The sequence below is a fragment of the Armigeres subalbatus genome, chromosome 2 (assembly GCF_024139115.2).
Source record: "Armigeres subalbatus isolate Guangzhou_Male chromosome 2, GZ_Asu_2, whole genome shotgun sequence".
In the NCBI taxonomy this organism is placed as follows: Eukaryota; Metazoa; Arthropoda; class Insecta; order Diptera; family Culicidae; genus Armigeres; species Armigeres subalbatus.
In genome coordinates, this window is record NC_085140.1 from 294,577,880 (window position 1) to 294,605,308 (window position 27,429).

The 27,429-nt window shown below is 39.2% G+C and overlaps 2 protein-coding genes across 10 annotated transcripts in view; one reads left to right on the forward strand and one right to left on the reverse strand.

Annotated features, from left to right (window-relative positions):
* LOC134212433 (alpha-N-acetylgalactosaminidase) overlaps nucleotides 1–26,283 on the reverse strand; it is a 208,515-nt gene extending 182,232 nt beyond the window's left edge. For 4 of the 8 annotated variants that reach the window (XM_062690284.1, XM_062690292.1, XM_062690290.1 and 1 more), the window contains exons 1-2: nucleotides 26,128–26,283; nucleotides 24,938–25,129 (exon numbers count right to left, since the gene is read on the reverse strand). The gene's annotated coding sequence lies outside the window, so the exon portion shown is untranslated. Of the gene's footprint in view, nucleotides 1–24,937; nucleotides 25,130–25,169; nucleotides 25,364–26,127 lie in introns of all 8 variants that reach the window. The other 4 variants (XM_062690288.1, XM_062690287.1, XM_062690286.1 and 1 more) reach the window with 4 other exon arrangements.
* LOC134212432 (6-phosphofructo-2-kinase/fructose-2,6-bisphosphatase 1-like) overlaps nucleotides 1–27,429 on the forward strand; it is a 319,297-nt gene that overhangs the window by 219,927 nt on the left and 71,941 nt on the right. The window lies entirely within an intron of this gene.

Consider the following 27,429-nt stretch of genomic DNA (forward strand, 5'->3'; position numbering starts at 1 on the left):
TGGTGGGATAAGTCGAGTATGGCGCTTTGAGGAGCCGATAGAGCTTGCATTTATTTTTGTATAGACCCCATAATATCTACATATCATCTTCTTTTTTACCTCTATTAAGCGAGGAATTTTCCTGGGCTTTTCAACTCACCGTATCACCATGTAATGACTGAATTACACCATTACTATAAATCAGTTTAATATTTCTCATATTGAGTTGAGTGAGGTTAACAACTTGACAAATAAGCAGCAAAGGCATAAACAAAACCTTTGACAGCCTATGTAAGCTGTATTCAATATCTCCTTAAAATATTATCCCTCATCAGCTGGGGCCATGGCGTTCCCTAGATCAGGAATCTAGTTACGCCAAATGGAAGTAACACTCATGTTAGTAAAAAGAAGCTACGAGATTGATGCTGTGTTTCATTGTTTTGCGATAAAATTAATTGAATATATGTTCAGTGAGATGAAAAATGGAAAGTTCCCCTACCTAACTCTTGAATGATTCGATCAAAGTTTGTTATAACGCTAATTAAGCACACAGTTATTGATTCTGCATTGGGATATAAGCTTGCACGTCAAAGAAATGGTCTTACGTGAATCTCTGATAGTTCAAAGATCCACAATCCACACCTTTCGAGGCACCTTGCCATTCTTTGCTATATGTTACATAAAACTTAAAGTTATGAAGCCTCTTCAATTCACACCACGGCAAAGCCTCGCTTGGCCATCTCTGTTATAATCACCCGAAAAAGGTCATCAATGCATCCATTCTCCGTTGCACTTACACAACAATAATTATTTGTACGTCAACCGAGCCTAGTTGTTAAATATTTGTTCCAAATAAGTGAAATCCGTAGAGATCACTCGCCCGCATACCCGGCAACAGCCCGATGATCGCCAGTGCGACGGAAAGGCGCTGAACTGAATCAGTCACTTCGTGCTCAATTTTTTCGGCAGCGCAATCAATACCCCGTGCGTTTGAGTTGGATTGACGAAAATCATCAATTCGTGCATTTGCATACAGATTGCATTACAATCGTCCACAATGAATGGGCGCATTCGCATAAATCGCACCTCTTTACGCTCATTTCGACGGCGGCTGCTGCTGCCACCTATCTTACATGCAACTCGCGTAAACACCCGAACAGAGAGTGTAGCATAGAGCAATAGCAATTATCATCCAAATAACCAGGGCCAAAAAAGAGATTCAAAATTTGCGGCTAACACGAATTTTGTTGTTTAAATATTATGTCACCCACAGAAGAGGTGTATGCTCGCGTATAATAATTACTATTGGTATGGTAATTTTTAGAGTGATGCCTACCCAGCTCAATTGTTCATCCGTTGGGGTTTGTACAGTATAGAACACATCATTTCGGTTCACACAAATTTGAAGTGGATCAAAGGTGCATCCTCAGTATTGAAACAAATCTAGGAAAAGAGCACACCAGAAAAACCTCGAACTGCATTGCATAATCGCCAGTCCACCGTTGCTCCCGCGGGGGTATCGGAATTAAGTTATTATGCAGGCTAGGTATAAAGCTGCGCCGCGTGGTGACTTAGTTCCGATTCCCCCGTGACATGGTGCGTCGCGTCGTCGTCATGCAATGATGAAGAGATTATTGTTAACTCAATTCGTGCCGTGCCTGTGAGAAATGGGTTTTCAAAGCGCCTTGTAGCACATGGGAGCGGGCATATTCGCTACCACTTCATATGGGTGGTCTGCCTTTCGGTGATGGTTGGAGCACTCTGGTGGACGAGGTCACTTAATAGTTTATTTACATTTTAAATAAATTGAAATGGACGGTGAATATTTTCGTGCGAAAATGGGCTTTTGGGATTTACGATGAGCCTGATTGAATAGTCGTGACAAGCAGTCTATAGTTATTGACATCACCAGCGTATTTACTTTCATCAGTCATGCAACCAATTCAATAACGAACTCATTTCAACAGACGCAGCATGAAATATTTCCAGAAAGGATGAACCGTCGTTTTATGCAAGAGCACGATGTCAGTTTTGCGGGAGCAATCAAAGTTTCTATAAATAATATTTTACTGTCAATGTCTTGCGGGTCTGTCGAGCAGAAGCGTTGCCATCCCAGATACAGCGAGTTTGATTATCAATTTGATCATAAATCTTTTCAGCTAATGCTAGATGTTTTCGACTGTTCACATAAGTTGTTGTGGAGTAATAGCATTAGAATGATCCTCGTTGAGTGTTGCTCACGAGAAGACAATTTCCGACAGGAATATAATGCTGCATAACTTAAAGAGTGATCAAATTTATTGACTTTCAAGGCAGTATAGGGAATCGGCCTCTGCTTATGTACCGAGCATTTGATATAAAGGGTATCGGAAATTAGTGCGACTGCGACAGATCCGCCAGACTGTCACCAACTATCTTGTTAAGCTATGCTCTCTTAACGCAGCCACATTGTAGAATTTCTCCTGCAGCTATTAGTAGTAATTTCCGTTGTAAAAAATTGTACACAGTATTGACGGTGAGCTCCACAGCTCGATGGAAACTTATTGACATTTCCTCAATCAAGAAATAATTTATTAGACACAGTGGAGACAGAAGACATAATTCCTCATAAATGATAAATTAGGGTCGTTCACAATTGAAATGGTCTAACTACAAATAAAGATTCTATTTTAGTTTCAGATAATGCAAATATATGACATCGAATATCCATCACACGTTGATCTCTCCCATCAGTAATTGATAGACGCCGAAAGTTGCCATCCCGCAATCATAATTACATAATGAACCTCAAGCTTACACAGGTTGATTGCTGCCTTCTGCACTTGCTCGGTCTCTTATGTATGGCCTCGGTGGTAGAGATGGGCAAAACAGCTCATTGCAGTGAGCGGATCTGATCCGTTCAGCTCATTGAAAAGAGTCAGCTCCTTGGATCAGCTCTTCAGTTCTTTAATGCTACATATAATAAAATATAATTGTTAATATTATTATTTTAATTATTGTTCAAAAATTTGAAAAATTTATGTCATTCATTAATTTATTCATTCATTCATCATTCATCTATTTACCTTTCTTTGGAATTTTTAAAATGTTTAGCTACAGTGAAGTAATAATTTCTATTGAAAAACCGACAATTTTAAACTAATAACATTTATTACGCTTTTTTCTGACCGTCTAGTTTTGAAGTCAAGGAGAACCATAACATTTATTTCTATACAAAAAACTAACTCAACATTATTTTCTATTCATAATTCTAAGTTGCATTTTATTGATAACGTTTCTCAAATCGTTAATTTAAATAATTCAGTCCCTAGTCTCTGATATGTATATGAACCATATCACGTGTCATAAGTTTTCTCTTCATACTGGGTGCAGTAAATCAATGCCTTGTTTGCGCGCGCTTCTAACCCTTCTAACCATGCGTAGTTGACATTTTCATACAAGCGAGCACATTCATCTATATTGGTTCCCGAAATGCGAGAGAAATAAAAACAAGAGAGTAAAAAATACAGAGCACGGTGCTACAAACAAACCGAGTGTACATGTAGCACTATGCGGGCGGGAAAACCCGTCGCAAGCAAAAGATCCGCTCCGTGCAAGACACAGCACCCAGCTCGGTTCGTTTGAACCACACGGTTCGCTCGCTAGAATCGGTCGCGACTGATCCGGATCGAGATCCGTGTCGCACGGATCTGAGCTAGTGGCGCAGCTCGCGCTTCCATGTCACAGCAATTTCGAGCTGGACGACGACATGAGCGGAACTGAGAGTTGTTCGGATCTTCGGATCTTTTGCTTAGTACGGTTCGTTCGCTACCGCACTACTAGGTATCTTTTGTGTGTCCGTTCGTAGCGCCGAGTATGTGGGCATGGGTTAAGAAATAGGCGGCAAGCTAGATTATTTTTGCTTGTGTGTTTCTTATTCCTCTCTGCAGCAGAAATGATTTCTGTTGCTTGGCTAGATGTTGCTGTCGCTTGGCTTTATGGTGCTTGAGGTGCAAATAATAAACGATCAGCACGTGCGCGGTACTGGATTGGAATGCTCATACAAGCTCGCTTGTGTTGTGTACCGCGAGCGTGGTATTTTCGTTTGCGCTGTACAAAATACAACAGCGCGCGTACTCGAGTGCGTACGCTCGAGGGAGTTTCTCTAGGCGCGTGTTTGACAATGATTTCATCAATTTAAAGTGAGCTGCTGAGCTGGGCTTCTTAAAAAAAGATCCATGGCTCATCAGCTTAATGTAAGGAAGCGAATCTTTGGAACAGCTCCTGAGCGGAGCGCCCACCTCTACTCGGTGGCCAAGAGCGGCCATTCAGTAACTTTAACATAGGTGAATATCCAAACCACCTCACATCGGTGCACTCGCATGATGATCGGTGGGCACGATTTTCTCCGTCGTCATCACCACATCCATGACCATTACCAATAATAGCACCTGGCGAGCCCTTTTTCCACCGATATTTATTTTTTTCTACCACGTACGGCAGATACACCTCCACTTTACCAATAGTTGTGGTACCAGCGAACCAGTTTGCCCATGGCCTATGCTTATGAGTTAGAAGAAAGCGGTCCAATAGCTAGGCGGATCGGGTGTTCACACGGGTGCGCCGGAGAACTTGTAATGTGTTGAGTTCGTTTATTATCAATTAACCTATCTTTCTCAATTAACTTCTTTCCATGGAGATTTTCCCTTTTCTTTGGCTTCGTTATCTTCTTCAGCCAGAGTTTCGAACGGGGCGCAACTGGATGCACGATAATAATCAACAGCAGGCGAACGGTTGGTGGATATAATTCCTTCATTGACGTCAAAGCATACAGGTTCCAGATTTTCCGTTTTGGTGTGCATCTTTCATAGCCATGGCATCACTAACCTTCTGAACTCGTTCTGTATCATAATTAAACACGATGGAACTCGGAGAAAATGTTCTAATTGCTCAAAGTTTTTTTTTGTGATTGACGAATCCATATGATGGTGAAGATATTTTTCGTACTTTTTTATTGTATGTATTCTCGCTAATAGAAAATTTAATGTCGTCAGGTTCACTAACTTCTCCATTTAGAACAATGCTCACCGGCGTTTTCTGTCTAAAAAAGACTGACTGAAACTGCTCCTAAACATTGACAAAAACAAAAACGTCCCTGTTTGATTTCTAGAAAATTATAGTGAAAATGTCTGATTTTGAACACTTAAGTGCTTCCCAATATCGGCTTATATTTAACGAATAACAAGTTTGATACAAGTCAAAGTCGTACTACAGGCACAGACAAACAGACGTGCTACAGGTAAACTTCGATGTAACGTACAATTTTATTTTAAAGTTGTACGTTATATCGAATTGTACGTTATATCGAAGCATGAATAATAATCCGTATTTTATAGTACTTGAATGTTGTTCAAGCATGTGGGTGAATATTTATTTTTCTAAAATAAGGTTCAGCTATCAGTGTGGATGAGCTTTTCTTTTGAAGAATTCCTACAAACTTGTTCGTTTTAAAGAAAAATTACCCTTATTTTGATGATGTCGACTGCTTTGATGCACTTTTCGGGGATTTGATTGGCGATTCAGTCTGGTTTTTAATTAAAAATAACTACCTGTGTGAAAGATTGAATTTCTTATTATTATTTATTCCTTATTATGAATTCATTATTATTATAAATTGGTTATCTGCGATTTTTATCGGATTTAAACCAAAGAATTTTTTTGATAATCTTGGCGAAACTTCCAAAGAATTTCTTGAAGCAGTTCCATTGAAAATTTGTTTAGAAATTCCTTAAGGAAATCTTTTCTTTAGTAAACCATACAAAATACCTGAATTCTATCAGATAACTTGTTGGGAGCATTCTTCCAGAAATTTTCTGTACTGCAGAAATGATTTTTTCCTTACGGGATTCCTAAAGGAATTTCCGAAGGAGCGCTAAAAGGAATGTCGGAAAGAGGTTATGATGGCATTTCCAACAACATATTTGAAGGCATTTTTTATAGAATTTTCAACGCAACAGTCGAAGATTTCCTAAAAGTATTTCCGAAGAAATTTTAATTGGAATTTCTAAAGAATTCTCTATTGAAATTCTCGAAGGTATTCCTAAAGGAACTTAAAAATTATTTCCTAAAGGATTTCCTAAAAAATATCGAAGGAATGTTAAAAGAAATTTTTGAAGGATTTTTCCGACGGCATTTCCGAAAAGAAACCTAAAGGAATTTCCTAATTTAGTAGATTGAGAGTTCGACTACTTATGTTAAACTATATGCTTTCAGTTTGGATATTATTAGAACAACCGTTTGGGATCTGTCCCAACGTTTCGGCAAGTTTTGTTGCCTTCTTCTGATGAAGACAACAAAAGCTTGATGAAACGTTGGGACAGATCCTAAACGGTTGTTCTGAAAATATCCAGACTGAAAAGCCGAAACCTCGTGAATCCAAAGAAATATTTGAAGGGAAAGAATTAAAAAAAAAAACATTCCATATTTATTTCCAAAGGAGCTTCGGAAGGTATTCCCGAAGAAACTCCTAAAGGAATTCGTAAATGTGTTTCTAAATGAATGATTTAAAGAATTTCCGAAAAAAAATCCAGAAGAAAGTTTTGAATTCCGAAGCAACTTCTGAGGTAAATTCTGAAGTAATTCTAAGTAAGAAGGAATACAATGACGATGAGTCGTAGCCACGTTTCCATGTAGCTAGCTAGGCATTTATCGATAAACATTGTATTTACGTCATTCGTAGGAAATCTACTCCTGGATTCAATGAGTAGATTTTTTTTAAAAACTAGGAACGTTAATTATAAGTTTAGACTCTCCTAAACTTCCGCTGAGTCTTATTGGACTCGTGAATATCATAAAGTTGATAGTTTTTCTATTGCTAATCTTCGTTGTGTCCATTTCGATGATGCCTACAACTGTGTGGGAGTCAACGAAAAACTTCGGTGTTACAATGATTTACTTTAATTGGAGAAACATAAGGTAAAGGTTGCACGTTTAGTGTGCCAAATTATATATATTTTTTACACTAAACGTGCAACCTTTACCTTATGTTCCTCCAATTAAAGTTGGAAACGATTTCATCACGTATTCTAATGTGGGTAAAAATCTTGGCCTTCTAATGGATTTAAATTTAAATTGAACAAGCCAGACAAACAGTTTCCAGTAAAGTCTATAGCGCCTTGCACTCTCTACTTTTGCTGCGGCATTGTACTTCTCAACACATGAGGATTCAACTGGCCTGGTCACTTTTAGTTATTCCAGCGGTTCTCAATCTTTTTCTTGAGAGGTACCCCTTCAAAATTTTGCATTAATTGAGGTACCCCCTTTCAAAAGTAGACTTCCAATCCTCTTGAAAAAAAAATTCCGAGACTTTTGAAGGGAAGCTCCTTTCAAATTTTGAATCCCTTTAAAGGAGGCGCGGACTCTTGATGAAGGCTTCTGAGTCTCCTGTAGATAGGCTCCCGAGACTCTTGAAGGCGGGTTTCGAGCCTCTTAAAAGGAGGCTTCCTTTGCATCTTGAAATGAAGCTTCTGAGTCTCTTGATAGTATGCTTCTAAGCCTCTTGATAGAAGAATTCCGAGCTTCTTGAAGCGAGGCTTCCGTGCCTCTTAAAAGTTTTTTTTTTTTTTTTTTTTTTTTTTTGTGTCTTTATTAAGGAGACTTTCAGCCCGAGGCATCTCTTAAAAGGAGGCTTACGAGCTTCTTGAAAGGATGCACCCTAACCACTTGAAAGGAGGCTTCCGAACCTCTCGAAAGGAGCCTTCCGAGCCTCTTGGAAAAAGGCTTCAGAACCTCTTGAAATTAGGTTTTTGAGCCTCTTGAAAGGAGGCTTCTGAGCCTCTTGAAAGGAAACTTCTCTTAAAATGTGGCTTCTGAGCCTCTTGAAAGGATGCTTCTGAGACACTTGAAAGTAGGCTTCTGAGCCTCTCGAAAGGAACTTGAAAGGAGGCTTCCGAGCCTCTTGAAAGGATCTTGAAAACAGGCTTCCGAGCTACTTGAATAGATCCTGAAAGGAGACTTCCGGGCCTCTTGAAAGGAACTTGAGAGCAGGCTTCCGAGCTACTTGAAATCATTCAGAAAGGAGGCTTTCGAACCTCTCGAAAGCAGCCTTCCGAGCCTCGTAGAAAAACGCTTCAGAACCTCTTGAAATTAGGCTTTTGAGCCTCTTGAAAGGTGGCTTCAGAGCCTCTGGAAAGGAAACTTCTCCTAAAAGGTGGCTTCTGAGCTTCTTGAAAGGATCTTGAAAGGATCATAAAAGAAGACTTTCGAGTATCTAGAAGATTAGCTTCCGAGCCTATTGAAATGAGTTATACAAGTCTCTGTGACTTACGTATGACTAAACTAAGTCATATAGAAGTCACTGCAACGAAATCTGTCGGAATTGTGTTACTAGGGTTCCGAGCCTCTTGAAAGGAGGCTTCCGAGCCTCTTGAAAGGAGGATTCCGAGCCTCTTGAAAGGGGGATTCCGAGCCTCTTGAAAGGGGGATTCCGAGCCTCTTGGAAGAAGAATTCCGAGCCTCTTGAAAGGAGGCTTCCGAGTCTCTTGAAAGGAGGCTTCCGAGCCTCTTGAAAAGAGGCTTCCGAGACACTTGAAATGAGACTACCGAGACTCTTGAAAGGAGACTTCCGAGCCTCTTGAAAGGAAGCTTCCGAGCCTCTTGAAAGGAGGCTTCCGAGCCTCTTGAAAGAAGGCTTTCGAGCCTCTTGAAAGGAGGCTTCCGAGCCTCTTGAAAGGAGGCTTCCAAGCCTCTTGAAAGGAGGCTGACGAGCCTCTTGAAAGGAGGCTGGGCCTCTTGAAAGGAGGCTTCCAGGCCTCTTGAAAGGAGGCTTCCAGGCCTCTTGAAGGAGGCTTGAGCCTCTTGAAAGGAGGCTGAGGCCTCTTGAAGGAGGCTTCCAGGCCTCTTGAAAGGAGGCTTCTGAGCCTCTTGAAAGGAGGCTTCTGAGGCCTCTTGAAAGGAGGCTTGAGGCCTCTTGAAAGGAGGCTTCCAGGCCTCTTGAAGGAGGCTGAGGCCTCTTGAAAGGAGGCTCTGAGCCTCTTGAAAGGAGGCTTCTGAGCCTCTTGAAAGGAGGCTTCCAGGCCTCTTGAAGGAGGCTTGAGGCCTCTTGAAAGGAGGCTGAGCCTCTTGAAAGGAGGCTGAGCCTCTTGAAAGGAGGCTCTGAGCCTCTTGAAGGAGGCTTCCAGGCCTCTTGAAAGGAGGCTTCTGAGCCTCTTGAAGGGAGGCCTTCAGGCCTCTTGAAGGAGGCTTCCAGGCCTCTTGAAGGAGGCTTCCAGGCCTCTTGAAGGAGGCTTCCAGGCCTCTTGAAAGGAGGCTTCTGAGCCTCTTGAAAGGAGGCTTCCAGGCCTCTTGAAGGAGGCTTCCAGGCCTCTTGGAGAGGCTTCCGGGCCTCTTGGAAGGAGGCTTGAGGCCTCTTGGAAGGAGGCTCTGAGGCCTCTTGGAGGAGGCTTCCAGGCCTCTTGGAGGAGGCTTCCGGGCCTCTTGGAGGAGGCTTCCAGGCCTCTTGAAGGAGGCTCTGAGCCTCTTGAAAGGAGGCCTGAGCCCTCTTGAAGGAGGCTGGGGCCTCTTGAAAGGAGGCTTCTGAGGCCTCTTGAAAGGAGGCTTCCAGGCCTCTTGAAGGAGGCTTCTGAGCCTCTTGAAAGGAGGCTTCTGAGCCTCTTGAAAGGAGGCTGGAGCCTCTTGAAAGGAGGCTGAGGCCTCTTGAAAGGAGGCTTCCAGGCCTCTTGAAAGGAGGCTGAGCCTCTTGAAGGAGGCTTCCGAGCCTCTTGAAGGAGGCTTCCAGGCCTCTTGAAGGAGGCTTCCAGGCCTCTTGGAGGAGGCTTCCGAGCCTCTTGGAAGGAGGCTTCTGAGCCTCTTGGAAGGAGGCTTGAGCCTCTTGGAAGGAGGCTTCAGGCCTCTTGGAAGGAGGCTTCCAGGCCTCTTGGAAGGAGGCTTCCAGGCCTCTTGGAAGGAGGCTGGGGCCTCTTGAAGGAGGCCTGAGCCTCTTGAAGGGAGGCTGGGCCTCTTGAAGGAGGCCTGAGCCTCTTGAAGGAGGCTTCCGGGCCTCTTGAAAGGAGGCTGGAGCCTCTTGAAAGGAGGCTTCTGAGCCTCTTGAAAGGAGGCCTGAGCTCTTGAAAGGAGGCCTGAGCTCTTGAAAGGAGGCTCTGAGGCCTCTTGAAAGGGCCTGAGGCCTCTTGAAGGAGGCTTCTGAGCCTCTTGAAGGAGGCTTCCAGGCCTCTTGAAAGGAGGCTCTGAGCCTCTTGAAAGAGGCTGAGCCTCTGAAAGGAGGCTTCCTGAGCCTCTGAAAGGAGGCCTGAGCCTCTTGAAAGGAGGCTCTGAGCTCTTGAAAGGAGGCTCTGAGCCTCTTGCAAGGAGGCTTCCTGAGCCTCTTGCAAGGAGGCTTCCTGAGCCTCTTGCAAGGAGGCTCTGAGCCTCTTGCAAGGAGGCTTCGGAGCCTCTTGCAAGGAGGCTTCTGAGCCTCTTGCAAGGAGGCTTCTGAGCCTCTTGCAAGGAGGCTTCCGAGCCTCTTGCAAGGAAGCTTCCGAGCCTCTTGCAAGGAGGCTTCCGGGCCTCTTGCAAGGAGGCTTCCGAGCCTCTTGCAAGGAGGCTTCCGAGCCTCTTGCAAGGAGGCTTCCGAGCCTCTTGCAAGGAGGCTTCCGAGCCTCTTGCAAGGAGGCTTCCGAGCCTCTTGCAAGGAGGCTTCCGAGCCACTTGAAAGGAGGCTTCCGAGCCTCTTGCAAGGAGGCTTCCGAGCCTCTTGCAAGGAGGCTTCCGAGCCACTTGAAAGGAGGCTTCCGAACCTCTTGAAAGGAAGCTTCCGAACCTTCCGCAGCTCTTGATACGTTGTGCTGGTTGTGGAAGGCAGGATTCAGTTGGGATTTATTGCATATTATGTACAATATAAATTTTTGAAATAAAAAATACACAATTATCAAAACTTTATCAATGAGTTTTGATTGGAATTGTAATACGTCCGCCATTACGCATTTTAGTCCGAGGTACCCCTTAGGGCCAGCAAAGGTACCCCCAGGTTGAGAACCGCTTTTCTAGAGGGATTTTCTAGAGGAATTTTCTAGAGGATTAAAGTTGTTAAGAAAAATCCGGAGAATGACCAAAAACATACCTAAAACAATTCGAAGAATTCCTTTCTAGAATTTCCGGGTGAGAAAGTACAGGCAGAAATCTTAAAATTTATTCCGAAAAGTCCTAAAAGAATTTCCAAAGGCATTCCTAAAACAATTTCCGTAGGTGTTGTAGGTACCAAAAAAACCCTAAAAGAAGGATTTTTTGAAATTTTCCATGAATTTTCGAAGGAATGTTGTGAGGATTTTTTGGATTTATCTACGAAGTAATTTCCGGAGGATTTTTAAAAGAAATCTCAAGAAATTCCGAAAGAATTTCTAGAGGAATGTCCAAAGAAATTCTTGCAGAAATTTAAGAATGGAGGAATTTGGAAATTCCGTTCGAAAATTCCTTTACTTTCCCTATTTTAGAAATTCCGTTGACATTTTTTTTCGGAAATACCTTCAGGAATAACTACGGAAATTATTTTAAGAATATCATCGAAAATTGTTGTTGGAAAGTCCAAATTATTTTCGGAAATACCTTTCGAAATATCTTCAAAAATTTCATTTAAAATTCCCTCCGGAATTGTTTTTAGGGATTCCTTCGAGAATGCTTTTACGAATTTCTGCCGAAATTTTTTTAGAAATTCATTCGGAAAATCCTTTGTAAATTTCATTGAAATTTTGTTTGCAATTTCTACGGAAAACCCTTCAGAATTTCCATAACATTCCATCGTAATTCGATCCATAGAAATTTCTGATTAATTAGTTAATAAGAATTTTTGGAAGTTATTTTTATCATTTCTTGACATAATAAAAGATTTTGTAGAATCTCTAAAGTTCGTGGTAATTTTTTTCTGGAAAAATACGTAACCCTAATGAACCCTGAAATTTCCATAATTTCAGAATTTGATCATTTTACTTCGTAGTGCCATAAAAGTTGAACAACAGTGGGATGGTCTCTTCATACATTTTTAATTTAAGTCGAGTTTCACAGAACCATTTAGAGCAGTACGACAATTAAAGGTTATATTTGGCAACACAAAAATACATACAGCCAAATACGTTGTTTTATTATAGTTATTACCGGTTATTACCATAATAATGAGCTGAATAAGTGGGCTTGTTATATTTGTAGCATCGCTCTTATGATACACGTGAATTGTTTGTGACTGATTGATTCAGTTCAATTTATTGTACTTTTCATGTACTCAAATATATCAATAGTTGAGTGAACTCTGTATTTAACTGGAATCTTTCTATTTTTCTTTCACAGGTAAGCTCACAATGGAAAACCAATTTCCAGGTAAATTACCATTACGATCGTAAATTCAATTACATAAGAGGCTTTCCAGCAAATTGTCCCCACAGTACATCGTTGCCAATCCTCCAAACGCTATTACATTCGATTCCTCATACAAATCGGAGATCGTCAGTTAACAATTAAATCACGAATAAACGAACTTGGCCAAACCGCGCTCCACTCCCAAACCCTATTATGTATCCAAACGCGCGACTACGATGACGGGGCAGACTGTTCGGCCTAACCGACTCGAAAAACTTGGACCGATAATGACAACAATAAATTGCACGTTTTGCTCAAACTAGGTTTCAATACGCCGAGAATCCATCGCATTTGCTTGGTTGGGGTTATACAAAGTGGGCCGCCGGTGCGGTCGCCACAGTTTACCCAGGCGAATTATGGTGAAAATATGAGATACCATAACTGACAATTATATTGCAACAACAGCAATAACAACAAAAAAACGAATAACAATATCTACGGTGTATGAGACGATCGTCGCCATTTACTGCACATAAAAATGGAACATGTCGACGAGACCAGGAAAAGCTTTCAGCCTTCTTCTCTGCAAACGGCTTGAAGCATGACGAGACTGTGCGAGCGTTTGCTCTTCACCAACGCTGTGGTGAGGGTACTTCGAATGAATTAATCAATTCATAAGAGTCTCGTCCTCAAGTAAGTTCCCTTACTCGGCGGCGAGGGCCCTCCACTTGAAGATTGAGAACTGTTTGGAGAAATGGAAATAAACAAACTTAACCTCTGGTTGGAAGCTGCAAGGCACGCATGTGTACATTGAGGTTCCAGAGTGGACGGAATGTATATGTAAATATCATGTGTTGGAGAAACTGTACAAGTTCTATGGAAACAGGATTTTTTTTTAAACAAAATGGCACCAACCCTTCTTTATTTCTGCAATATAGGTTAACATGAATGGAATAAATTGCTAGGTTAAACTAAAGAATACTTCTCCTCAACAATTTGATGACAGAGACAGACAAAAGCTTAGAATTATTGTATTTAGATACCGGCATATTTAGCGAACTATGGATCATAAATCAAATAAAAATGCATGGTAATGTTTGTCGTTGCTAAAGGCCATTACAAAATTCAATCGACTGTGCAATGTGCATGCCTCAGTTTTCGCACAGTTTTCCGGTTCAGTTACGGTGCTACTCACACACAATGTGACAGTTTCTCGTGCTTTGCGTGACTGTAGCTTAACATCCAAGATATCATTTTCCCTTGAACCTATATCATGTGACCAAACACGACACGCCGACACATTCTATGCCCAGGGAAGACGTGAAATATCCTTCCCTGATATTTAACGTCCTCCCTTATTGCCTATATTGTAAAAGCTATTGATTAATAGAGCACATGTTATTGCTAAGCTATAGAAGGCCTATTTATGGTCTAAAATGCATCATACTTAATTTCGAATAAATTATCTTTTTAATTATCTAGAGATTCCATTCTTTAGCATTGCATATCTGATAATATCCAATAAAACTAGGTCCAATCTTTATTTATGGTGTATCTTCGAGAACAACTTTGCTTACGTTGTGTTCTATTCGGTAGATCATTCAATCTGAACTCGATTTAGGAAGCCTAAGACATGCAATAAGTAATTAATGTCAGCCTACTTTCACATACTAGCCTAGACCCAGTGGGAAGAAAGAATCGGGTTAACGAGTGCGGCTTGCTCTAGAGAACGCCGCCACCTTTCCTGAAACTAGGTATCAAAAACGGGAAACAGGTTTTGCGGGTCACTTGATCAGTAAACTGTAGTTTGCCGGCTGACTGGCACGTAGAGGCGTTCGTTCGGTCCGTTATGACTATAAACAATAAACACTAGAGAAAAAGTACCCTAAGCAGTATATCTCAAACTGGCTAAATGTCATGCACGCGGGTCCGCATGGATCCGCAGTTGTAAACAAATAGTCGATTCATTCCTTTTTCACTCGGTGTTGTTGGCGCTAGGCGGTCGTTGTATAGCAGGAAAAGGGCCCAGAATGTCACCGTGTTTCTTTTAACAAGTAAGTGCCATGCGGCGGAGAGGCCCATTTCGGCGCGAATGGCACACTTGAGTGTAGATTAGCCGTATACTGCAATTTAAAAAGGTTGAATAATCGTCACGTATAGCTATTATGTCGTTTGTCAGCCATCTCGACTATAGTAAAGTTAAGGTGACCTCGCGACACAAGCATATCAAAGTGGACCATGAGAGCGACGACGGCGTTTTCTGGGGAATGTGTGAATGTGATAAAGCCATCATTAGGAATAAGGCAAATTGCAGCACAAATTCATGCGTGATCTATGTTTTGTAACCTTATCTGTCAGCAGTTTGTAGAGAATATGTTCATACAACGATTCTATGTATTCTAATTCTTGTAATCTTGGATAATGTAACTGTAATTTATGTAATCTGGGTTGTTACATAATTTGGCTCATGTTTCTATTAATATAGGATTTAACTCAGGATCAGGTTAATGATCGACTGTATGCACTGTAGTAGTTAGTCGCGTCGTGAATGGTCAAAATACAACAGATACCATGTTACTAACTGAATAGTTTTCTTGGGTGTCTTGCGACTAGAAAACCATACTCACTGTATATGCTTTGGTGTTTCTTGAATGTAAGATCGCCGCCGTCCATCGTCGATAGCTTTTGCTTCATATTACCGCCGACTTTTTTGTTGTATCGATGCATCGCTGTTTAAAACCGGTTCAAATTCAAAGAAGTCTACATTATCCGCAATATTTGCATAAATTCATATTTAAATTGTTCTAACAGTAAAATCAGAATTGAATGAAATTTCGTGTGAAGATTGATTTCAAATCTACAGCATTCTATCCAGAAAGCTATTCCAGATTTGGTTTAAAAAAAACCAACTTAATTCACCGAGTGGTGATACTGCCTTTCTCGCATTTAGCCAAGACACCAACCCTATATGGCGCTTATATAATTCGTATTCATTTTCTTAATAACTTTTAAACGCAATGGTCGATCGTTATCAAATTCAATAGAGATCAACAAGGCTTTGTGCCCTGTCGAATGCAACTTGTTGCGAGAAAATCGGTTAAGAATTACTATATGAAAAAGGGCTGATGTTTTTCGGTTTTCGTGTGCACGCACACACATACACACGGACAGACAGACATGGGTCTCCGAGACTTCTATAAAAAGTTCGATTTTGGAGTGAAATGATAGCCTTTCGGTACAACTTTGTTGTACGAGAAAGGCAAAAAGTATGAACAAAATAAAACTTTATTGTATAGTTCTAAATTACTCTACAATTTCTGGAATTAGGATAAACATATATATTTACTCATTAAAATGCGCAGAAATCCATTACCCAGAAAGGCCATTATACCGAATACATTTCGAATTTTGTAGTTTTCCATAATTTTTTTACATCCACATATCGAGGGATAGTAAAATAACAATGCAAAGAATAAAAATATATACTACTTAGAGTTACTTAGAGAAGCTTAATATAGGTTCTGTTCAAACAAAATATTTGATTTTTCGTTTAAATGATTTATACTGTCATTCTAAACTATTATTACCTAGAAAAGTTCTTTTCTACAAAATGGAGTAAGAAAGGACATAACGACTTCTTTAAATAAAAGCGTTTGCCCGATATAAGACGAACAAAGGAGATATGCTTTTTTTAAATAAACGTGTTTGTTCGGTTGAGGGCGGTCAGAGTGAATAACGTCTTCTTTGATATAACACGTTAGCTTGGCGTAATGCGAACAGAAAAGATAATGCCTTTTTTTTTCAATGAACGCGTCGGCCCGGTATAACAGAACAATACCTTTTTCTTGCCACTGGAGGAAAACGCATATTCGACAAACAGAAAAGATCTTCTCATTCTAGATACTTGTCGCTATGGCCTTCTTGCTACATCAACCGCTGTTTTTCCGCATACTACAGAAGCTACATATCCACGTCTTTATTCTGCTGAAATACATGTTCGCGAGCCTGTCTTAAGCCCAGTCGTCCTCCAGCTCACTGCATTGAGCATGAAAACGTGCTGCGAAAACATCTCATCTTTAATCGTCTGCAAAGGTGGCATATGATATGTGACGGGATTTTACGGAACAAGAATGTTTCATTCTATACTGTTTTCAAACAGTTCCAGTTCAATGAAACGAGGATTTGCAAGTCTTACACAGTGAACCTTATCAAAGGACTTAGGGATCTGCAACCAAGATTCTCGTAAAAATGTATGAATTACTACTAGAGTCGAGGTGTTAAACCTAATCAAGAAGTTTAAAAAAGAATCTACTGGAGTAGCCGTGTTATTGATTAATTCGAAAGACAAGTGTTAATTATCCACGGTCTCTCCATTTTTTCATGCGCCCACCTGGCCTTGGATTCCATAGACAAGTGAAGAATTGGTCCCTGTATCCAAATTCACAGTGTGTGTGACTGTGTATATCTGTGCGCGAAATCCGTTCAAAACACTCACTAATTTTTAGGCATTTGTCCTTAACCGATTTGCTCCAAATTGTGAAATTTGATCCAAATTGTAAATCAAGAAGTCTATTTTTCGATCTTTGAGCCAGAATAAAATATATGATGTTAACCAGGACATTCCTTGACGAACTATTGGTTTTCCATCTCTGAAGACAGTATAAATCGATTTGGATAGGAAGAGTGGGATCGCATACTTCCTATTGTTAACATCTCGTGGATAGAGGGCGGGCTCTTCTCCCCATCTATTGGGTCAATCTGGGAAACGAGGGCTAGAGTATATTATTGTATGTACGAACTTTCTTCTGGAAGGAGATTCTCTATTCATCCTGTGGATTCACATAAGTGTCTCTGCTAATGGAACCACCCACCCATTTTTGGCCCTTCATACAGGAGTTTGATGAAATACAAACAATAATATCATTATTATCAAATCGTTTGTCAGATATGGCCAGTGCTATAGGCAGGTGCCTTGCTACAATAGATGGTAGTATTATCATCATCATCTTATCCTTAACCGATTTGCTCGCAACAAGTGGTATCCTATTGGATATTTGCCAGATCGGCTATGGGTTCAAAAGTTATGGCCAAAATATTATTTTTATCATACATAAGAAAGGTTCAATTACCGCTAGGTGGATTATTCTGTTTTTTTTTCAAATGTATTTCATTTTAATAATTCTTTAATTATTCTACATATGTACTTATTTGAAATCAAGCTCAAGTATTGTTCAATCGAGCTAGAGATTTCAGGAAATGTTAAACATTGGACATATTCTAAAACAGTCAATCGCTCTCAATAGATAACGAACATAATTTGAATAGGCGGTTCCCACCGAGGGGGTTTGATAAAACGCGTTGTTCTCGCTCATTTCATGTTGGGGACCATATTTTTTCGCACAGCTGTGTAAAACAAGTTGAAATTCATCATCAGAACCGGTGTCCCCCGCAATTGGGGGTTCTTCAAAGAAATTTATCATGGGTTGTAGCCCCCCGAATCAGTTCATTATCGTAACAGCTACCGAAAACCGTCTCTCACGGTATGCTACCTATCGAGAGAGTATACAGACATGATAAGTGAGAGATTTTCTCATTCTCCTTTGGATTCAAACCCTGGACCTAGTTATAATATATGGCCGATACAAATATTTCTAGACCAACATTTGAAAAGAACGTAACAGCCAAAATTTATTCCTCCTGGTTTTTCTTCTATATATACATCTATATATGTGGATTTGAAAAGAATTATCGGATTTTTTTTGCCCAAAAATACTAATTTGAGGGGACAACAATGAAAAAATTTTTTGATGGTTTTCAAAACATTCTTTAACAAATCCGTGGAGTTTTTTATTTTTTCATTTTAATATTTATTTTTACCTTTCGAAGACCAGTAGGACATAATTTTTATTAAATACTAGCAGACTGTACGAACTTCGTTTCGCCTAAAATTGATTTATTCTCTAATTAGTTCTTGAATAGTAGTTTTCAAGTCCATAAGGATCAGACAGATAGAAATTATTTTTTATGTATATAGATTTGAAACGGCGTATAAAAATTAAAATAATTTTCTTATTATAATACGTATAAAGAACTGTTTAGCTGTATTTGGGACATCGTTAAGTCAATTATCACAAAATTCATTAAAATCATCTGATTCAAAGGTCAATATTTTGCATAGTTTATTCGATAATAGTTTACGGAGAATATTTGTCGATGCCGCGTACATAAAAGTTCAGTTCTGATAATAACTGCAGGGAGTAAATTCTGTGGGCGACAATATTGTTTATAAAAGATACCATAGCAAAGTCACGACTCACTTTTATTGTTTGAATATTGATTAGTTTGCAACGAGCTATAAGTGGTGGCAATTGAAATACGACCCAAACTAGCATGCAAAGTGCATATAATAAAAATTGTTTTTGAACTGATTCCATTCTATCTGCATGAGTAATTGACAGGTCTCCTGGTCGTTTGGAACGCGCATTTGTATGGAACTGACACTTGACGACACTGTTATAGTCACTGTACACTCACCTCAACAATCCACATCATATGAAATGATGCTAGTAATCCAATTTCGTGCCAATGACCCCGAAACCACCGGAGTTTCAGTCAATTCCAAAGATATTAGGCTGGAATGAAAATACGGATCTTCCAAGGTATCAAAATATGTTCATTATGGAACATAAATGTTGAATTGGCCCTCGCGGCTAGGACATTTTATGTCCTAATGCTAATAACACTAACATTACCATTTTCGATTCTTTGACGAATTTCTGGTAAACTTTCCGAAAAACTCATCTGTTTTGTCGCTTTTTCAGTAAAAAGCCAAAATAAAAAACGTATTGAAATCTAATTTTGGACTGATATTCGCAACATTTTGGAAGATCATTAATTTCATTGATTCACACTGCAGCACTTTTCTGAATTTTTGTTTTTGCAATAGTTAGAGGCGTCAAAAAATACGGGTTCCTTGGCAAAATTAATCGTAATTAAGTCAAATTATCGATTGAGACAATAAAATGAGTTAATTTGCTTGTTCGGAGAGATTGAAAGCAGGAAAATGTTTGTTCAGGACTTGTACAAAATCTTTTGAGTTTTTTTAAGAAAAGCCCCCAGCATTTGGATGTATTAACGAATTAAAGTGAAATAGTTATGCGTATACCAAAGCTTTCATATTGTATTTCAGCCTCTGAAAGTTTCATGACAATCGGTTGGCATACTTATTTTAGGCGAATAGTTCTAAGTGATGCAATTTGATTCAGCACACTTTTTATGATGAATAACCAAAATTCTTACAAAGTTTTGCTTATCTGTATGTATTATATTTGTCTATAATATATATTAAATTGAAATCTTGTGTCCGTAGCAATGTCCCACTTTTGGATGCTTTACAGCAGGGCTCGTACGGCCCGCGGGCCAGATGTGGTCCTCGGCTCATTTGTGGCCCGCAGCGTGTAAGAAAAAATACCTCAAACCCGACCGGGAGCTTTGCTGTCTGTTTTATGTCGCATTTTCCATACAAAAATTTAAAAAATATTATAAATTCAAACATATTGCTATCTTGTTGAAATTTTGCAAAGTTGTTCTTCATGCAATGACTTAGCATAAAAAGATTTAAATCAATCCAAAATTAATGGAATCCAAGCAATTATACTTGATGCTTGATGGGCTACAGCTCTTTCGATGAACCTACGCCGAATGGAGTATCCTTCTCCACTGGACTCGATCCTGGGCCAATCGCTTCCAGTCGCCCTGAACATTGAGCGCCCTCAGGTCCTCTTCAACTGTAAAAAGCCATCGTGTACGCGGCCTTCTACGAAGCCTGCGGCCTCTTCCGGGTTCTCTACTAAATATTATCTTAGCTTGACGTTCTTCCGGCATACGAACAACGTGACCAGCCCACCGTAGTCTGCCGTGTTGTATAATCTTAATAATATCCAGCCCTTTATACACCTGGTACAATTCTTGATTCATGCGACGCCGCCAGATACCGTTCTTCTGTTTACCGCCGAGTATTGTCCGCGGCACCTTACGCTCAAACACTCCGAGAGCTCTCCGATCAGCCTCCTTTAACGTCCATGTCTCATGGCCGTATAAAGCCACCGTCCAAGCAATTAGCTTATATAAATTTCTAATGAGGGGTACATTCAATATGGAACAATGTTGTTTTAGTATTTCTTCACATTTTCCCGAACAAAGTCTTATTTTTTATCATGTTATGTGAAAGTATGATTAAAATGAAAGCTATTCGCGGAGTGACCTCGAAAGTGACGAAAATCGAAATGGGACTGATATCGAGCATCGCCCTAATTCTTGTCTTAATTCCTTTACACTGGGATCGCTTTTCACGTGGATGGATTTAATCGATTTCTCGGTCCACCTAAATTTCCACAATTCATAAATTCCAGCAGATTTTTCTTTGATTTGAAATTTTTCGTGATGCAAGCTCAATGTTATATTGAATCCAAAGGTCAGAAACGAGCAAAAACATACCGATAATAAAAAGGGACACCGGAGTGTTCGGAAAGTGCTACTATGTTACAGAAATATGATCCGAAACGACATGACGAGATCAAGCATTCTACAAAATACCTGAAAGAAAAAGTTTGCCCTGAAGCACAGTGAATAGTAAATGTTCTTACATGACATTTGAGTACTACGTTGCGTGAATAAGGCACCTGCTTTAAATGCTGCATGCTCACAGACGATGAAAAAACTGATGTAAAGTGCCCAGGTACCTGTGTTCATGTTGATGATCTACTTCGAATCACAGAGGAATTGGCAGCTTTTATCCCAAATGACGGGAGTGACTACCGGAAAACACCAGACGGACATGTATGAAGAAGCTTGGACTCCCTTTGAAAACTTGAGGGCCTTATAACTGATGGATAACCTTCAATTATGGAAAAGAACACAGATGTTATAACACTTCTAAGAATGGAAAAGCAATCACAGGGGTATGGCGATATTTCCCTGCACATATCATTATGCACCAAAACGAGAAATACTCCAGAAGTATTGACGTCCATTATTAAATCAATTTTATTAACGCGGGGAGGCCAACCCAATTTCAAGTGAAGTTTATTTATTTTCCAACGCCTCAAAAGTTATCGGAAATGGAAGCAGAATACGGAGATTTGATGTATGTTAAGAACAATTCATGCAAATCTGTTAAATATGCTGGAAAAATCGAGCCCTTCAATATAAAAAAATCAAGCCTATTTACTGATTTTCCTGAACACAGTAAGGAAATTTCCATAACACTGATGTGAAAAATTGACCTGAAATGTTTCAAAAAAAAAACATCGATCTTCATTATCTGACGAAAACTGGGAATCTAGCAAAAATCGGTCATCGATTGTGAAATCGTCGAGTAGTGGAAAGTAACCAACGATACTTCTTATTTTTTTCCCCAAATAGGCGTAATTCTGTGTGTCCTTGAAATTTGAAACAACTAGTATTCTCTCTATTCGGCATATTTTGATCAACAAAACCCAAGGTCAAAATGAATTACGCCTATATAAAAAAAATCCTAGAATTTCAAGTTTCTCATTTGATTTTCGAAAAAAATAAGCAAAAATGTTTTAGCTCACCAAAATGGTGTTCAGTTTTTCCCAAAGAATTCTTAGCAATTCTGGAAAAAGAAAAAGAAAATTCCTGATGTTTTGAAAATGTGTAAAAAATATGTATCAAATATTTTCTGACCCGCTCGCAGGTGTTAATTCTGAAAATGAGCCCGTAGTTTGAAAAGGTTGGGCAGGCCTGCTTTACAGTAAAGACCCTTATAGTAAAGATGGTCAACTGTCGTGCGCCTGTTAATGTAACCGTCTCGATAATTTCTCTTGAGCCCAACTCGATGCCTTTCTAGCTATTCAGTTTACTTTCGGATTTATTAAATATCAAAAAACAAAAGGTTTTTTTATATGGATTAAAATTGTTGGATTAAATTCTTGATCAGAACTATCAAAATTTTTACCCCCTAGTAGATTTTCGAAGACTTTTACTAAACCTTGAAAAATATGTAGACTTTTACAAATTTTACAAAATACGAATTTCCTTCTAAATTCTAAAAGTGTTCTCGACAAAATTCCGAGTGAAAATTATTTCTCAATGTATTTCGAAATTTTGGTGGCAATTCCGGAGTATTTCTCATGTATTTTAGAATGGTTTTTCAATATTGCATATTTTTATTCCTTCTGCAAAATTTGTCTGAGGTTCCATTCCAAAGATTTTCTGAATAGTTTTCCTTGTTAACTATGGAAAATTTTCAGTGGAAATTTTAGTGAATTTCTAGATTCTCGTAAAAACAATCGAATAAATTTCCATGAAAATTACAAAGTCTTTTCTACAGAAATTGCAAAGATTTTTCATGGATACTCAAAGAGTTTTTAGTAGGAAACTCAAATAATTTCTCGTTCAGAAATTCCAAATGTTTTTATAGATAATTTTAAAAAAATTGCAGAATTTTCGAAGAAATTGCCGTGAAAAATCCTAAGGAATTTTCCATGGACATTCAGAAGAATATCGCTTACATGTCCAAAGAATTCCTCGCGAAAATTCTGAAGCATTTTCCAAATTTGGAAAAAAAATCTCGGAATTCTGGAGGTTTTCTCGCGGAAATTTCGAAGAATTCCCCTTACAAATTTCATAGAATGTCTTTTTAATATTCCAAATCATTGTTTGTAGTTTGATATCTTAACTACTAATGCTACATGTTTTATAGAAAACGCCGCGCTGTTATTCAAAACTGCTGTAACAGAATAACAAGTTCTGATATAAATCTGTTACTATCTACTAGTCGAGTATCGCTTCTGCTTCATAAGCAGAAGGTTGTGGGTACAATCCCAGATAATCCCTTTCATGCTTTGTATTTCTATCTTAGTTCTTTATGTGTTTCACGTTCTACTAAAACGATTCCTGTCCCGTGGCACCTATGAGGGGTCGCATAGTTCTCTGCATCTTTCTTAAGTAGGTGCCCAGAGTACATTGCTTTTATCTAAGAGGTAGTGATTAGTCCCCAAACAATATCTGTGGCAACGGATGGAAGCGATTCTACTCATACAATAGTCTAGGCTTGTGTGCTTGTACCATCTACAAATTTGTGCGAACTGCTGTATATATTTGGCTATGGTAGCAATAATTGCGAAATCCAGCACTTTTGTATATAATTTAAATTCAAATACACAACTTAAAGTATAGGCTTGCATTTGAATATGTTAGAGCGTACTTGAAGAATTAATTGCCGAAACAAATGTGTTCCTGCGAAATGCTTGCCATTATTGTATTGCTAAAAAGAGCAGCACACGAATAGCAAACTTGTATACTTACTGCAGTGGATCGTCTGATTCATATGACTACATTTCTTGAATTTGATGGCGAAAGTTTTCGCATTTAGAGTTATTGAATTTGTTTGTATTCGGTTCAGGTGTTCAAAATTCATGATGATAAAAGTACTTCGATAATCATCGGATGGTTCTTCGGCTTATTACGAGTAAAGTAGGGTAAGACGGTATAATACACCCCCCTAAGGCAATACCCATGATAACTTTTTAGTTTTCAACGCAATGTATAAAAAGTCTCAAATGCATTTCCTGAGAGTGGCCATATGAAAATATTACAGGGAACACGTAAACAAGCTTTTTTGAAATGTGAAAAAAATGGATTTCATCTAGTGCCCACCTTAACCAAAGACGTTTCACAGCCCTTTATTAGTATTTTATCTATCCCATTGATTTATTTTCGAAAAACGTCACGTTTTTTAAGATGGAAGCATTTTTATATCATATTAAGCTTCTCCCGCCCATGGTGTCTGTGGAGCACCATCTTCTAACCTTCATCGAATTGTTTCAACAACAAAAGGGAATATTTGACACACCTTTATGGTTCCATTAGACTGCAAATATAATCAATTTTGAATACAAATAGTGAAACTATTGAAAACAATCAATTGACTATTGATTTACAATCAAAAACTTTTTTTTTCGTTTTCCACTATTTTTTGCTATGCTAAATAACTTTTGTTCTAGCATTTTTCTCAAAGATGATTCCTTCCTATTGAAATCTTTGAAAAAAGTCGTGGGCGGGAAAGGGTTACCCACTGAGAAAAGTTATTTTGTTGCCCAGTGTTTCAGTGCAAGTTCAGTATGCTAGCGTCGCTCCAGAATGTTGAGCAAACGAACATTGACAGTTGCATAAAAACTGTAACTTTTTGTATTTTGCTATTATTTTCATAATGTAATACAAAAATACTTCCACATTCACTTAGTATGATTGGCCAAGTGGGGCGCATTATACCGTCTTACCAAAAGATATTTTAGTTACAAGATAAACATTGTCGCTGTCGTCGTTGTCCGGAACATCTTTTGCTGGCTTAATCTGGATCTAAATGTCAATGAAGGAAAAATACATACGATTTGACAGTTAGGTACCACACATGTTTCGGACAGCAGAACTAAGGGAACCGAAGTGACAATCTTTATCTTGTAACTAAAATATCTTTTGTCTTACCCTAAAGTCACTTACCCTAAAGTCACTTATATAACTGTCTATATATTTTTATATGGGATTCAATTCTCAACTTTCAACTGATACCGGTTATCACAACATTCTGAAATTTTCCTACCCCATCCAATCATCAAAAAACAGACATACTAACCTGCTTGTGTGTTTGAAGTGGTCAAATTTGCGTACTTCGAGTCAATAACCTTTTGCTGTTTTGCCCGAAACACTGATTCGATTCCGCTGCCTCGCGATTGATTAGAATCCTTTCGCAGGGGACGTTTATGTTGTTTTTTTATTCACTTCACACTTTACACGAGAGACTGTAAAAAGTACTAACAAAGCATTGCTACATAACGAATTAAAAAACACCAAACAATTTCACTCACTTTTTCCTGGCTCTGCACTGTACACAGTGCGCTGTTCTGAATTTTATCAATCGTACACAAAACAAGTTTTAATGCGAATCACCCCACTTTCGACTCTGATAGCAAAACAAGCAAACCCTCGTCGACGATTCACAAACTGCGCTTTTTCTTTCTGCGCCAATCCGACTCAATAATCACTCGCACTCTCTGTGTAACTGATGCAGGCAAGAGACTTACGGTGCGGCACGGGTTGGTGGTTTGTATGGTAATAATAACAACAAGTTGCAATCCACCACTGTAGTGTGAGATAACCGATATCGACGCGAAATGTGCTTCACTTTCCGCTGTTCGAATGCACGATAACAGAAAGCAATCCGGTGGTGGGCAGAAAAATGCGATTTTGTGCAGGCTTTTTAGACACTTGTTGCAAACCACCTCCAACCATGCGTTCGTCTAATGGTTCACTGAAAATGTTCTCTCAATGTTTGCTCTTGTTTTAGAACAGAGTTGATTGAAAACTCCTACATACATGCTTGTTCTACAGTTTAATTAATTAATAAACACATTTGTTTTTCAATAAATGGTTAGTTTCAATGATTAAAAAACGAAATCGAAATCATGATGTTCCCTCTAAAAGGCATTTGAAAGCGTTTAAACGTCGGAGAAAATGTGCATAAATGTAGGCGTTTTCAATCCATTTTAAATTCCTTCACCCATATTATTTTGCTTAAAAAATTGAGTCAAGTACAGGAGTTTCTTTAAAGCCGCACTATCTCAAACACCACACTGTCAATATTCAATTTGCGAAACATAACACTCTCGGCTTGATCACAATAATCAATCTTATAGAAACAGCTGAGCTTTTTTTTCCATAGTAGTTATTATGTCACTGACCGAGCTATAAAAACACGCACTATTCACCGACACAACCCATGGACAGAGATTCTGCGCCCGATATCGAAGAGTTCCAATTACAAACCAATAAAGCTGGCTGCACCAGAAATTGAACCAACGGACAGCGAACGGTTTAGAGTGGCACCCAGAGGAAAACACGTGCGGCTGGCTCGGGAGTCAGCGCGAGACTTGCCGACTTGGTCAGAAAGCGGTCCGCCGTTCCAGTGCACTGGGCCGCTGGCTGGTTGGCTAAGCTAAGTCTGAGCTTGAGGATTGCTGAGAGGATTGAGCCGTTTGCCCGTTAAAGCTGTGCGTTAACCCTTGCGTGGCTGTTGATGTTAGACTTGTATGAGAATATACGAAAACGAGAGAGCATGCTCAATGGATGCTCCCAAAGAAGGCATCCAAAGAGCCAAGGGGACTGTTGTGGTTCTCAGCGCATGAATTAAAATAAAATACGAAAAGTTGACCAAGCCTATCTACACGATTTCATTGAGCAGCATAAGCCTTTGTTCGAATATAAAAGAGAGTATAACAACAAAACATACTGGAAACTGATAAGCTGATGCTCTCCTACGTACCAAAGTCGTCATGCTACACTCCGAAGTTACATGTGATACATAAACATAGAAATTTGAACTAATGTTAAAGGAATACTGCGCATGACACATGACCTGTCGCGCGACATGTTGGTTTGACTGAACGAAAGGGAATCCGAGTATATCTATATGTTTATTTTTATTATTTCAACATAGCAAACTTAAAAAACTACCAAAAAATGTAAAAGCTTTTTACATTATTCTATTATTTTTTTAAAATAAATAACGAAGAGTTCTATTTCTTTGCGATATTCAGTAATAAATCTGGGAAAGCTTTTCATTTCAATCACGGTACACTATTTATTTGATGGTGAATCAAGTTTTTTTTTAAATTTTTTATGTCTTTATTAGCGAGACTTTCAGCACAAGGCTGGTTTGTCTCGTTGAATCAAGTTCAGTAGCCTAACGGTAAGATGCGCAGCTATTAAGCAAGACCATGGTGAGGGTGGCTGGGTTCGATTCCCGATGCCGGTTTAGGTAATTTTCGTTTTGGAAATTGTTTCGACTTCCCTGGGCACAAAAGTATCATCGTGTTGGCCTCATGATATATAAATGCAAAAATGATAACTTGGCTTAGAATTCTCGCGATTAATAACTGTGGAAGTGCTGAATGAAAACTAAGCACCGAGGCGGCAATGTTCCAGTGGGGGGATGTAATGCCAAAAAGAAGAAGAAGAAAAAACTTCTAGAACAAACTTAAAAAGATGGGGAAAAAATCTTGAAGCTATAATCACGTGTAGCTTAATACATATATAATTAACCATTTGAAAAAATAAAAACCTAGATCA